A 13,065-nucleotide genomic window follows, 5' to 3' on the forward strand; every position below is an offset into this window, starting at 1 on the left:
TTGGCTTTTCCCCTTGGTTTTCTCTGTCTTTTCAAGTGGGAATGGGTGGCTGCCCATTTGCATTTGCCTCTCCTGCAAAGGAAGCCTGAGCCTTCCAAGGCTCACCCACCCCACCCCTTCTGCCTATTTCCAGGGAGAAGAAAACACAATCAACTTTTTATTTCATTTTCCCAAAAGAGACAAAGGTGGAACTTATATACAAATATTACCTCATTTGTTGTGTGACTGAGTAAAGAATTTTGGATCAAGAAGAAAGAGTTTAAGTGTCAATAAACTTAAAACTACTGTTGTGTCTAAAAAGTCGGTGTTGTACATAGCATAAAAATCCTTTGCAGAGAATGATCCCAATACAGAAATAGCTTTGAAATGTTAAATACAACTCCTCAAAGTTCTGGTTTTGTTCTATCATCTTGTACACCATTGCTTTTATTTTTATAAATTATTTTCTCATTGCCATTGGAATAGAGATCTCAGACTATGTAGATACGCTATTTAAATAATTTATCAGGAAATACTGCCTGTAGAGTTAGTATTTCTGTTTTTTATATGTTGCACACTGAATTGAAGAAATGTTGGTCTTTCTTGTTTTGTTTTAGTTTGTTTCTTTGGTTTTGTTTTTGGTTTTGCTTTTTACTTCCCAGGTTTGACTATTTGCCAATGCCCTGTGTTCTAGGAACGTGCTTTTTTGTACACATTTTATCCATTTTACATTCTAAAGCAGTGTAACTTGTATATTACTGTTTCTTGTATACAAGGAACAACAATAAATCATATGGAAGTTTATATTTATACTTACTGTGTCTGTGTTTGTTTTGTTCTTTACTGCTTGGCTACTATGGGATCCGGGCAAAAGCCATTCCCAGCCAACAGTTAGCAAATAACATTCACGATTCTTGCGTGATCGGCAGGCACTAGATTCAGATGATATATTTACTACATTTTTGGACGGAAAAAAAAAAAAACATAAGTCTGCCACATGACAAACAAAATAAAAATGAGCCTTGTGACACAAGCCCCGCCCCACTGAAGAACACATTTCATCATTTTATTAACATTAGGTGTTGACTTCTCAAAGTCCAGCAGTGACTAAGGTGAGGACAGTTGTGAGATGTGACATTTTCTGATCCTGAGTGATGGATCCCAGGGCAGTGGCTGTCAGAGAAGTGCAAGGGAGGAGCTGTCCTGGGACTCTGGAGAATACATACTTTGGGTCAAAAACAGGTAACTAAAGAAATGCAAAGTTGGAGTTAGAGAGATGGCTCAGCAGTTAAGAAGGTTAAAGCACTGACTGCTCTTGCAAAGGACTCTAATCCCAGCAACTCTTGGGGCAGTTCACCACCTCCTGTAACACTGCTTCCAGGGGATCTGGTGTTCTCCTCTGGCCTCTGTAGGCACCTGCACTCACATGTACAAACCTACACACACACACACACACACACACACACACACACACACACACACACACCCTTTTGTAATAGAAAGGTAAATCTTGGATGGATTAACCATGGATGTAAAGATTAACTGATTCCTAGTTCCAGTAAACAGTTCAATAAAGGGATTCTGCTAGGTGAAGGATCTGGCTTTGAGGGCTGTGTGAGGTGGGATCCACCTCGCTGGCTGGCCTCTATTACTCTAAAACTACCAACCTGGCTGGCATGATAGCAAGAGTGAAGTATCCCTGCCACCCTATAGACCCAGAATGAAGCAGTAAAAACTAGCATGAGCTGGGAAAATGATCTGAAAGCAATAATTATCTGCAAAGCGGCACCCATTTCTCTCAGATTGTTCAATATGTGGATTCCTAAAGGAGAATTCTATTTAATTTTTAGCAAAACATTGTTGATGGGGAGTGGCAAGATGCAACAAAAAGAGTGGCCAGATAGAGCTTTTAGCCCAGGGTGGCCAGATCAGAGCTTTTAGCCCAGGCTTGCTCCATTTCCTTGTGAGAATGACCTTCAAGTTAGTAGGTTATAACAGATCAGACTTGTTTAAAACTAGAGTTACATAATCAAGATGACAGACTTCAACTCACACAGGAGTTTACTGTCATGTGTTCTGGGGCTGTTTAGCTGAAAAGTCATAAAGTGGTTCCTGGAGAATTTATAACTAAGCCGTGCTAGTCAGTTACTAAAGAGTCTGTCTAGAAAACTATACTGCAGCCCCTGGATCCCTTCCTAAAGTATAGCATATTCTCTCTCTCTCCCTCTCTCTCCCTCTCTCTCCCTCCCTCCCTCCCTCCCTCCCTCCCTCTCTCTCTCATATGCCCACACACTTTCTCTCTTTCCCTCTCCTCTCCCCGTCTCCTATAATCTTTGTTGTCTTAGAGGAAGCCACTGAGGTGATAAATTATGCTGTACATCTTGTTCGTTCATCCTTGCCACTTTCTGCTATGGGATAATGTTACTCCTTTTAATTAAAATTTCCATTACTAAATGTCATTATCTCCTTCCCCTAACCTAACTCTGGCAACACCCAGACTCCTTATGCCTCAAACACCCTGTGCAGAAGCATTCTGTGAAGTTATTAGCCTGTGCAGGCCCCAGAGAAACAGTTTCACTTGGTGTTTCTCTCTACCTTCCCTTTTCTTCCTCCTCTCCTTCCTGTGTCTGTCTCTCCCCTTCCATACACACACCTCGAAGACAAGGGAGACATGGATGTGGAAAGTCGAAATCTTCTGAAAGGCTCGTGGACAATAACGGCTTCTCTCTGTCCCACTCCCAATGCCCCACTGTACCACCCCTGCCCTCTGATTGTTCCCACCAAACTGCCACAAATCATTTGGGGAGAAACTAAAATTGTGATTTTTAACTTTTGTAGGCCAGCAAAACTCAGGCATTAAGATAAATCCCACTGTAGTACATGGACGCCAGTGTATGCCCTTATCACTTTAAATGGACAAACAGCAGGCTATGGGTGTGGCTCAGTGGCAGAGCGCTTGCATAGCATGTGCAAGGCTCTAGGTTCAATCCCCTGCACCTCAAAAACAAACCCAGCACAAATTAACAAGCAATAAAGGGAAACAGAAAGACTGGATAAAGATATTCATAAGAATGTGGGTGCCCTTGAAAAATGCAATTCTTCATTTCAGTAAGTCAGGAAAATATGTAAGCATGTATTAATGTCAAGCAGGGCCAGCAAACGTTTGCTGGCGAAAAGGAACAATGTTGTACGGGCTGTAATTTAAACTGTATTAAGGGGGGGGGGCAGAGACGGCTTATTGTGAATTAGGAATGAACTAGACTTTCCCACATGCGGCCGACTCGGCTTACACGAGTGGCCATAAAACCTTCTCAGATCAGATTCCCGGCTCATGACTGGGCAAACCTTCTCTCCTGAGATAGTGCTGCTTTTGATAAAGGTCACCTCACCTTCATTCCTTCTTACTAAAAGGCCTGAACTTCAGAAGTAGATAATAAACTGAGAGTAATAAATAATCCGCCACACTCAAGGAAGGCACCAGGGCTAGCAGGAAGCACAGACTCTGCCAACATTCCTTTGTTGCCAGAACTCAGTTCTTCCAAATGTAAGCTCTTCCTACTGACAAACTTAACAGGCAAAACAGAAGGGGAAACCAAGGCACAATAAAAAGCCTCCAGAATCATCACAGAGTTAAAACACATAAAACCCAAAGGAGAGGGCGGGAGAAACGGCCGAATGACAGAGAGTGTGCCTCAAATCCACAGGGCCCTGAGTTCACTCCCCAGCACCGCCCCCAAAACGTGACAAATAGAGACCAATAAACTCATGCCCACCAGATTAGCACAGCATGCATATGTTACAACGTTGGTTTTTACAAAGTATCCTTGAGATTGCAAGATTAGTGATAGAGTTGTAAACAAATTTCCTAGGAATATCAATGATAAAAAGCCAACCGTTTCACATTTACACCCCAAGCTTCAAAAACATCAAAGAAATACAATCAGCAAAAAAGGGAATTCAAATGTTGATATCGTTTGAGGAATAGTCTCTATGTTGCATTCATTGAATACAAAGAATTCAGAAAAAATATAGTGCCAATTTTCAACTTTCTTAAGTTTAAACCCTAGAAAGTCAGGCTTCTCGTTGCTCTCCTGGTTCATTCACAGCATCCCCAGTCTCCTGTCCATCTGCAAATAAGATAACCACAGTGATTACAGAATCAGAAACACGTGAATTATTAAGAAAATCAGTCGGCCTGTTAAGCATTACCCCATTCGCTTTGCTGTATAACACGGTGAGCACAGCCTGGCTGATCCTACAGAAAGGTCAGCACAAACTGCAAAGTCCATAAGGAAAGTAAGGCGACTGTCTTCACCAGGGTTATAGTTCAAAAACACAACTGGGGGAGGGGTGCGTTGAGAGAGTTAAGATTTAGGGGAAGACATCAAAAGCACTTTCTTACTTTCTAAAGCTTCCCAGGAAGGGGCTGAGGCTAAAAGCAAATGCTACTGGAAGATACCTGAGCACTTCCCTCTCTTCAGAGAGAGGGAAAATGTGTCACAAATAGAATGTATTTTATTACCTTTGATTCAAAAAATAAAATGGTAGGACAAAAATGAAATCAAATGAGAGAAGACAATAAAAGCAATCAGGAGAAAATTTGCAAGCTGTAGGATGTGAATAAAAAACTGTCTGCCAAATCTGTGAAACGTTACCATGGGCCAGGCAGTTACACTCCTAGGAATGTGCCAAAGTGGGCAGGGAACATAATGTCCAACAAAAACTCACACAGAAATATTTAAATCTGCATTATATATAATAGCTGAAAAGTGGGAAAGCCCTAAGGGTCCATCAAGTTATGGACAGATAGATAAAATGGGCTGTGTCAATACAGGGGAATATCACTCAAAGATAAAGAGAACAGACCATGGAAACATGCTGCAGGTTGGGTAAATCTGGAAAACGCTGTGCTGTGTGTAAAAGGCACTCATAGAAGGCTGTGTGTGTTACAACGCCACCTACAGGAAATACTCAGGATCTGCACAGTTACAGAGACTCAAAGAAGAGAAATGTGGTGACATTGTTGCAGCATGGAAAAGAAGAACTAAACAGTGTGGAGAGGAAGCTAACACAGCAAAGAAGGGACCCTGGCATCACATGCATGCCCTGCCTTTGTTTGTTTGTTTGTTTGTTTGTTTGTTTGTTTGTTTGTTTTGTTGTTGTTGTAAATTTGAGTCCTTTTCTGTGCAGTAGTCAAATTCTCACCAACTGAAGGGCCATTCACCCTTGAGGACTGACCTTTAATTCCACCTCCCATCTCCTCAGCATTCATTGCTTCCTCTGTAATGTTGCCTGTGGACTTCATCTTGAAGCTATGATACATAGCTCCCTTGTGTGAGTTCTCATATTCATTGAAAGACTGAGAAATATCTCAAGTATGACTGTGACCTACTCATTTTATATCCTAGGCTGATGGTGCTCAACTGGGAGAGAGGCCCAGTGAACACTTGGTAATGTCTAAAGACATCGCTTGTTGTGACTGACATCTTGAATACAGTCAGGGCACTTTATTAAACTTTAGAGCACACAAGACAGCAGCCTCTACACTAAGAAAATATCACACTGCAAATGTCAACCTTACTTAAATAAAGTTTCCTTCCTAGAACCTGGAGAAGTATGTAAAACACAGAAGGATCCTGAATATTTATATTGTAGATATGTAGATTGATGACCTAACTGGCAAGCCCTGGGTCCCAGTGGAAAACCTTGCTCTAAAAAACAAGGTAGACATCTCCTGAGGAAATATATTCAAGGCTGAGTCCAGGCCCTGTGCACACACACTGAAGAAATCTCTGTGGGGGCGTGTGTCCAAAGATGGAGTGACTATGTCACACAGCTAATTACACTTCCACGATCCCTGCAGCAGATACACTGTACTCCATTCCTTTGAAAGTCACATGTCTTTAAGGAAGTTGCATACACACATAAAAATATCAAGGCAGGGTACATAAAGTGATCCGATAGAGAGCTAACATGCTCAAGCATTCAGTGAAGGCCGAAAACATGCATGGAGAGATCAAAGAGGATGGGTCTAGGTTCATCCCCTTTGAAGGAACACATAGCATTGGTGGTACAGTGAGTGTAGCTGCCATCCACTAAAGGAACATGTGAACCCATCCAAGTTACAGAAGAATCTGAAAGAACTTGAAGTCCCTAGCTAATCTAGCTGTAACCAGAATTTCAGTCAGGCAACTAATCAGAGACTGACAGGAGGGGAACTTGAGGTCAAACTGTGGAGGCCTTCAACAGTGAGTAAAAGAAGTGCCAACATTCAACAGGTAATATCCAGCCACCAACTGTCATGAGAAGTGTGGTCATCAAAGGCTTACTCTGTCAACAGTAGGAGGGGTGGAAAAGAAGGCAGGATTGGAGAGACACCGGTGGAGGGATCGAAGTGCTTGGAGCTTGAGAGTGCAGAGCCTGGGAGGTTATGAGCAAGGAAAAGGACAATTCATAAGGACTCAGGTTTTGAGCGTAAGAGATTAAAGGAACAGGAGTCAGAAGAGAAATGTGAGTTGAGAGGGAGAGATGAAAAACTGAGTGTGAGGCTGTCAGGTTGCCAGCAGGCAGTTAGAGGCATGAGACTGAGGTGCTGGCTCAAAATCAACTTATCACATTCCTCAGAGAGAATACAGACAGATGATAGATAGATAGATAGATAGATAGATAGATAGATAGATAGATAGATAGATAGATAGATGGATGGATGGATGGATGGATGGATGGATGGATGGATGGATGGATGGATGGATGGATGGATAGATAGATAGATAGATAGATAGATAGATAGATAGATAGATAGATAGATAGATAGATAGATAGATAGATAGATGATAGATCAATGATTAACAGATAATAGGTTTTGGAGTGTGCTACATTAGAGATTAAAATTTACGCTGTTAAAATGGCTCACAAATTATGGCATCTACTTCTGACCAAGATAAGTAATTGAATATTTTTTTATGCTAAAAAACAAAAAACACCTGCCCCTAGTGTTTGACTCCTGTGTCATTATACTCTTGTAAAATACAAGATGAACCATGGAATCCTATCTGGGGATGCGGGTGTGGTCTGGGCAGGCATTTTACATGTATTTTATAGTATTTACATGTTTTTGGAGGTATATTTACAGGTATTTTGCAAGTTCACGCCCTAAAACAAAATTTTAATCACTGGAGTTTGGAGGCTGAAATCTTTTTAAATTACTTATCACCATTCAAAATACTTTGTCTTTTTCTCTACAGTCAGCAGTCGACATCATTTTCTGAATGACGGAATTATCATGAAAGACAATACATTTCAGGAGAGTGTTAACCTCTCCCTGAGCATTGGTAAGTATGCTCCTAGGTTCGCAGGCTCACAGGGACAGCATCTGAGGCTAACAGTACATAACTACACCTCCCTCTCCTTTTACTCACAATGTCTTCAGGTCGAGATGTCTAAGAAATATTCACACAACTCATGCTCGCCATCCTCACCTACTATTGATTTCTCTGCAAGGCTGATTTTCGACTGTTGGTCGTCTGAGGAGTTCATGCTGATGTCATCCAGGGGATCATCCAAGAAAGGGGGCTTTTTCAGTCTCCCAATGCCAATGGTCTTTGACATAAAATAGTCTGCTGCATCATTGAAAGCCTCCTCCTTGGAGAACTGGAGGTGCTTCATGGTCTCTACTTCGATGAGGAGAGCTTCTGGTTTGTAGTGCCCAGCCAAGGCCTTGGTAAGATAGGAGTCTGTGGAGTGCGTACATCCCTCATTCTCAAGCCTGTTCGCATCATCTAGGTGAGTTTTCTGGACCTTGGCTTCGGACTCCTCCAGGAACTCACAGACGGTGGGTGGGCAAAGCTGTGAGGACCCAACTGCTGCACCAGTGTCTTTGTTTTCTCTTTCAGAAGAAAGACCCAGATCGATGCCCTTCTGTTTGGATACACACTCGTCCAGAAGACACTTCAGCTGTTCCTCAGAAAGACGGGGCGGGGGGTTTAGCTGAAGAAACAAACCAAAAGTTCTCATGTCAATCGGTTGATTAAATGTGTTTACTGCAGGTAAGCATCCAGGAATATGCCAGAACGTCAAGTGTCAGAAAACCCCTTACCCAGTAATGCAGACAGGAAAGCAGGTTGTTTTAAAGTGTCTAAAGCTGTAGGGGACTAAACAGTAACCTGCAGGACATATTTTTTATTCCTTTTTTTTTTGGGGGGGGGGTTAAAGCAGGGTTTCCCTGGCTGTGCTGGAATTTACTCTGTAGGCCAGGCAGGCCTCGAACTCAAAGGCCCCTATCTCTGCCCCCCCCCAAAGTGCTGGGATTCCACCCATCCAGAATAAATTTAGAATAAATTGTACACATTAATTGGGAGGAGGGAATCATACAATGCTGATTAAAATAATCTAAACTAACCACTAGCACCCTTATAACACACAGAAACAACAGGAGAAAAAGACCAAGTGTCTTCCATGGGTCACACAGAAATGAACCCTACCATAATTCCCAGTCAGGTTCTTCTGCCTCCACCCAGCCCTCAGTGTGAGCCATGCACTACCCAATTCTGTAACTGGGAGAACCAGGGCCAATGACGCCAGCCCCTGATTCACCAGCAGTGCATCTGTCCACAGCTTTCAGCAGACAACACTGCTGAAGACAGAAAAGGAAGCCTGAAGGCGGGGCCCATCCTGGGACGTGCAGTTGCTTCAAAATTACAGGCACAGGCCAGGGGCATTCCAAGAACTTTGTATATGGAAGAAAGATGTGATCGCACATATTAAATATCAGTTTGTAAAGAATGTCCAGGGCTGAGGGTTTTAAACAAAGCATGAATTTTAAAACACTTTCCCCCTTACTGTTGTATTCCACCACATCTGGTTTATGCAGCACCCGAGACTGAACCCAAGACTCCGAGCACACTAGGCAAGCATTCGACCAACCAAGTTACAGAGTAGTGCTGTGAACTGACTCTGTGTGAAACTGTCTAAAATCAAATGTAGTCAACATTTAAAACCCACATTTTTCTTCCAGCAATGTTCTGAAGAAACATAAAAATGCACCAAGTAAAAGCATGGGGGGAGAGAAGACAGGAATTCAGGAGAACTGCAGCAAATGACAACCAGCTCAAAAAGGAACAGTTTCCAAATGCATTAACACACACAAAAAGTAGTGTCCTCCTTCAGTCTAGACCTAATCCCCACTCACCGTGCACATATACAGCAGATGTGCATCTCAATCTTCATGCGGGCCCCCCAAAACTGGAGTAGGGCTGTCCCTAAAGCTGTTGCCTGCCTGTGGAATCCACCCCCCCCACCTAGGCTACCTTGTCTGGCCTCAGTGGAAGATGTGCCTAGCCTTGCAGAGACTTGATGTACCAGGGTGTGGGGATACTGGCTGCGGGAGGGAACCCTCTCAGAGAAGGGGAAGGGGAATGGGGAGAGGAACTTGTGAGGAGGGGACTGGAAGTGGGGGGGAGGCAGTGTATAAATAAATAAATAAATAAATAAATAAATAAATAAATAAATAAATAAATAGGGAAAGTGCCCTCTCCAGTAAGGATATGGTGGAAAAACTAACAAATGCGTACCTGACAGCTACCAGGCCCCATAAGAAGGCTTATCATCTACTGCAATGGCCATGACTTCTACCACAGAAATGTTCTTCTTGGCTTACTGGGAAAATACACAAAGATTGAAGGGATGAGAGATGTAGCTCAGAAGGAAGGTAACTACCTAGCAAGCACGAAGCCCTGAGTTCAACCCCAGTAACACACACACACCACACACCACACACCACACAGACAGACACACACACACCCAAAACCAGGAAAAATAGCTACACGTTCTGCATACATTGTATATGTAAACGTACAACCCTGGTACAACTATTACCGGAAAGGCATCGTTAACTCCGTGCTTTTCATCCCCTTTCTCAGGCAGTCAACAAACTACAGTTAGACAAGTTCTGCACCGTGTTTTAAAAATATACCATGTGTTTTCAAATTATATTGAACTTATCTGTAAAACACCGTGATGCCAGGCATGATGATGTATGTCTTTAATCCCTGCACTCGGGCAGACAGAGGCAGGTGGATCTCTATGAGTTCAAGGCTACCCTGGTCTATATAGTGAGTTCTATGCTAGCCAGAGTTGAATGGTAAGATCTTCTCTCAAAAAACTTTTTAAAAAAATAAAAGATAAAAACTCAGTGGCAATCGCATTGTGAGTTTGAGAATAATAAGAAATTGTACTGGGAACTGAACTCAGGTGCTCTGGATGAGCAGCCAGTGCCCGTAACCATTGGACCATCTCCACAGCCAGCAGATCCTAGCTGTAACTAGGTAACTGTCAGCACAGCTCCTTCACCGACTATATAAATCACAGTCGGGACAGCGTAGGCACAGCACAGCAGTGGGTACTTAAAACAGTGCACCTTCTAATGCTGCTTATGCAAAGCTGTTCACAATGAGAGGACCACAAGCTGGGGTTTAGAAAGAAGACACTGCATCATCATCATCAACAACAAACATTTGTCATTGTAAAATTCTCAGGCAACAGAACAATTGGCCCTTGTTGGACCAGGAGGAACGAAGGATCCTGGAAGTTGGGTCTCTGGGGTAGCAGGTGGTTGGGAGAGTCGGGAAGTAATCCGCTATGTTTGGCTGCTTCCAAAAGTAATACTGATATGTTAGAGACTTGGAAATTCTGACAATGTATTTGGCTAGATACCCGGAAAAGTACAGCAGTTATGAATACTGAGAGGAAAGCAAAACCTTTTATAAAAATGAAGGGCACGGAGTCGAATACACAGAGGAGGAGGGAGAATGAGAACTAAGCAAAAGAAAAATAGTTTCTAACTGTAGGACAAACACAAGCCTTGGGAACAGAGAGTGGAAGGCATTCTCTCCACTACTCTGAAATGGACTTTCATAAGCAATTATTTTTAAAGGGGTACAGGACAGAGGTGCAGCTCAGTGGCCGGGAACAGACTCCCAGTGTGAGTTCTGGATTCAGTCCTCAGCACCACCATGTTGATGAGCACAAGAACGGCTTTAAAAATACTACTTGTATTTCTTTACCCACAATACCAAGGGTGAACTGTTATAATTTTTGCTCTCAAAACACTGTCAGCAAAAGTCAGTCAAATATAGTAATCTTGAAAAACTAAGTTAGTTAGGTAACAGTGTTTCCAGGCAGTGGTGCAGCTCAGAAAATGCCATGTGACCCACTTTTCTCATCCTTTGGTTCCCAGCAGAGCCCTGCCCACATAAAAACTCAATAAATGGCTATAGTGGAGATCAAGTGAGCAAAGGATGCCCCGAGTGTCTAGATAGCACTTTATCACATAAGCAACTCGCGGGTGCTGGGCTGGATTGGACTCAGGCTCTGTAGGGCCATCCCTGGCTTCTCTCAGTAGTTACGCATGACGGCAGAGGTCACATCCAGATTACTTGTGATGCTTCTGAGCTACTGAGCTCCAGGACTGAGCCACTCATATGAGCAGTCAAGGAGCCATCTGTTCAAGCATTCACCTCCTACATGTCTCCTACATGTAGACTCCACCTACTTGTCAGCGGACTTCCACACTCTGGTAAGCTCTTAAAATCCCTGCCCATAAAACTTACTACAGTGTATTCCTTCTCAGGCTTCCTTTTGCTACAGAAGAAATCAAAAGCCCCTCCTCCCACCTTCACTTTAGCCACCTTTATATGCATCTCCCTTCCTTTCATTTTTGAAGGTTTCATACACGCATATACTCCATGCTGAGGACATTCCCCATGTGACGCCTGCCCATGAACCCCTTGTTCCCCTAAGGTGCTTGTTTCTACTTTCCTGTCATAGCTATGTATATGATTTATGTCTATATATAAAGCGAGAGTCATGGGTGAGAGAAAATCAGCTAATATATGTCTCTCTGAGACTGGCTAAGTCACTTCATAGGATTATCTCCAGTGGCATCCATTTTCCTGCAAACGGCAGAGCTTGGTTCCTTCTGGGAGAAAAAACTTTGCTGACTGTGCATCGATTTTGCCCAGCCACTCCCGTATTGTTGGTCCCATAGCTTAGCTACTGTGAGCAATACCATAACGAACACTGCTGTGTGAGCATCTCTGTAATACACCAACTTGCATTGCTCTGGGTAAGTCCCCAGGAATGGTGTGCCTGGGTCATAGGGGATTTCTATTTTGGAGAAATCTCCATGCTGACTCTCACAACGGACACACCCATTCACCTCTGTACCAGCAGTGCATAAGGTTCTCTAATGGCCACATCCACCAGTATTTACTGTTTATTTTCCTAAGGCCCGCCCTTCTGGCTGGGGTGAGATGGGGTCTCCATGCAGTTTTGATTTGTGGTCCTCTGAAGATGCACTGCTGGTGAGGTTGAGCATTTATCCTGTTTATTGGCCATTTGCATCTCATCTGCTGTTCATTTCCTGAGCCCACCTATGGTTTATCTCTTGTTTCGCTTCTGCAGTTCTTTGTGCATTCTGGATACTAATGCTCTGTCAGATGTGTAGCTGGTGAAGAACTCTGCCCGTTCTGTGGGCTGTTTCTTCACTCTGTGTTTTCCTTTGCTACACAGCAGCTTGTCATTTCATAGGGTCCCACTCACTGATGGTTGAGCAACTAGAGCCCTGGTGAGACACTTGCCTGCGTCAATATCTCGGCGAACTGTTTTCTCAGCTGTTTCCCTCTGACAGTTTCAGGGTTTCAGGGCTTAAATGAAGGCATCTGAATCTTTTAGAGTTGGCTATTTTGTGGGACAATAGGCAGGAGTATAGTTTTATTCTTCTGAATGTGGCTATCCCATCTGGCCTTTTTTCCCAGCTATGCTGATGTTGGCTATAGAGTTGTCATAAATAACCTTTATTATTTTGAAATACATTCCCTCTAATTCTTGTCTCTTCTGGACTTTTAGCATGAAGGAATGTTGGGTTTTGTGAAAAGGCCTTTCCGCATCTGTCAAGATGATTATGTGATTTTTTTTCAGAAGATTTCTGTGACATATTACACTTATTAATGTGTATATGTTAAAGCAAGCCTGCATCTCTGGGACGAAGCAGCATCGCTGTGGTGAGCAGAATTTTTGATGTGTTCATGA

The sequence above is a fragment of the Rattus rattus genome, chromosome 5 (genome assembly GCF_011064425.1).
Source record: "Rattus rattus isolate New Zealand chromosome 5, Rrattus_CSIRO_v1, whole genome shotgun sequence".
Taxonomy (NCBI): domain Eukaryota; kingdom Metazoa; phylum Chordata; class Mammalia; order Rodentia; family Muridae; genus Rattus; species Rattus rattus.